Raw genomic sequence first — 2,500 nt, 5'->3', positions numbered from 1 at the left:
CATTTTTACGGATAGACCCCGTGAAACGCTAGAAATTGGCGGGGATGTGTCTCTTGTGGCTCACGGGGCTGTTAGGGTGGCACAGAAATCCCTCGGAATGGGAAAACGGGTCATTTTCGTGTTGCCACATTGCATGCGAACGGCATGAAACTTCCAGAGGCATTTGCAGCAGGAATGCATGTGCAGTCAAAAAAGTGAATATTTTTCACGGATAGACCCCGTGAAACGCTAGAAATTGGCGGCGATGTCTCTCTTGTGGCTCACGGGGCTGTTAGGGTGGCACAGAAATCCCTCGGAATGGGAAAACGGGTCATTTTCGTGTCGCCACATTGCATGCGAACCGCATGAAACTTCCAGAGGCATTTGCAGCAGAAATGCATGTGCAGTCAAAAAATTGAATATTTTTCACGGATAGACCCCGTGAAACGCTAGAAATTGGCGGGGATGTGTCTCTTGTGGCTCACGGGGCTGTTAGGGTGGCACAGAAATCCCTCGGAATGGGAAAAAACGGGTCATTTTCGTGTCGCCACATTGCATGCGAACCGCATGAAACTTCCAGAGGCATTTGCAGCAGGAATGCATGTGCACTCAAAAAATGTGATATTTTTCACGGAGAGACCCCGTGAAACGCTAGAAGTGGGCGGGGATGTCTCTCTTGTGGCTCACGGGGCTGTTAGGGTGGCACAGAAATCCCTCGGAATGGGAAAACGGGTCATTTTCGTGTCGCCACATTGCATACGAACCGCATGAAACTTCCAGAGGCATTTGCAGCAGGAATGCATGTGCACTCAAAAAAGTGAATATTTCTCACGGATAGACCCCGTGATACGCTAGAAATTGGCGGGGATGTCTCTCTTGTGGCTCACGGGGCTGTTAGGGTGGCACAGAAATCCCTCGGAATGGGAAAACGGGTCATTTTCGTGTCGCCACATTGCATGCGAACCGCATGCAACTTCCAGAGGCATTTGCAGCAGAAATGCATGTGCAGTCAAAAAAAAATTGATATTTTTCACGGATAGACCCCGTGAAACGCTAGAAATTGGCGGGGATGTGTCTCTTGTGGCTCACGGGGCTGTTCGGGTCGCACAGAAATCCCTGGGAATGGGAAAACGGGTCATTTTCGTGTTGCCACATTGCGTACGAACCGCATGAAACTTCCAGAGGCATTTGCAGCAGGAATGCATGTGCACTCAAAAACTTCTATATGTTTCACGGATAGACCCCGTGAAACGCTAGAAATTGGCGGGGATGTGTCTCTTGTGGCTCACGGGGCTGTTAGGGTGGCACAGAACTCCCTCGGAATGGGAAAAGGGGTCATTTTCGTGTTGCCACATTGCATAGGAACGCCATGAAACTTCCAGAGGCATTTGCAGCAGAAAGGCACGTGCACTCAAAAATTTTAATATTTTTCACGCATAGACCCCGTCAAACGCTAGAAGTTGGCGGGGATGTCTCTCTTGTGGCTCACGGGGCTGTTAGGGTCGCACAGAAATGCCTCGGAATGGGAAAACGGGTCATTTTTGTGTGGCCACATTGCATAGGAACGGCATGAAACTTCCAGAGGCATTTGCAGCAGGAATGCATGTGCACTCAAAAACGTCTATATTTTTCACGGATAGACCCCGTGAAACGCTATAAATTGGCGGGGATGTCTCTCTTGTGGCTCACGGGCGCTGTTAGTTAGGGTCGCACAGAAATCCCTCGGAATGGGAAAAGGGGTCATTTTCGTGTTGCCACATTGCGTACGAACGGCATGAAACTTCCAGAGGCATCTGCAGCAGAAATGCATGTGCACTCAAAAACGTCTATATTTTTCACGGATAGACCCCGTGAAACGCTAGAAATTGGCGGGGATGTGTCTCTTGTGGCTCACGGGGCTGTTAGGGTCGCACAGAAATCCCTCGGAATGGGAAAACGGGTCATTTTCGTGTTGCCACAATTGGCATACGAACGGCATGAAACTTCCAGAGGCATTTGCAGCAGAAATGCATGTGCACTCAAAAACGTGAATATTTTTTCACGGATAGACCCCGTCAAACGCTCGAATTTGGCGGGGATGTTTCTCTTGTGGGTCACGGGGCTGTTCGGCTCGCACAGAACTCCCTTGGTCCACCTGATTCGTGCATACAGGCAGCAACTAAAACTCTGTAAACCTGCTGTGAGGACATCTAAACAGTGGACCAGTGAGGCTGTGGAAGATTTGCGGGCGTGCTTAGACTGTACTGACTGGGATATGTTCACGACTGCTACCAATAGTCTGGATGAACTCACAGAGGCTGTGTACATCAGCTTCTGTGAGGACTGCTGTATCCCAACACGTACCAGGGTGAACTTTAACAACAACAAGCCCTGGTTCTCAGCAAAGCTCAAAAGGTTGAGGTTGGAGAAGGAGGAAGCGTTTAGGAGTGGGGATAGAGACAGATTCAAGGAGTCGAAGAACAGGTTTAGCAAAGCGGTGAGAGAGGCTAAACGACTGTACTCAGAGACACTAAAACACCAG

Source organism: Petromyzon marinus, unplaced genomic scaffold (assembly GCF_048934315.1).
Source record: "Petromyzon marinus isolate PM22_M1 ecotype Great Lakes invasive population unplaced genomic scaffold, UKy_Petmar_22M1.pri1.0 PM_G_Scaffold_146, whole genome shotgun sequence".
Taxonomy (NCBI): Eukaryota; Metazoa; Chordata; class Hyperoartia; order Petromyzontiformes; family Petromyzontidae; genus Petromyzon; species Petromyzon marinus.
This window is presented reverse-complemented; position numbering follows the sequence as displayed.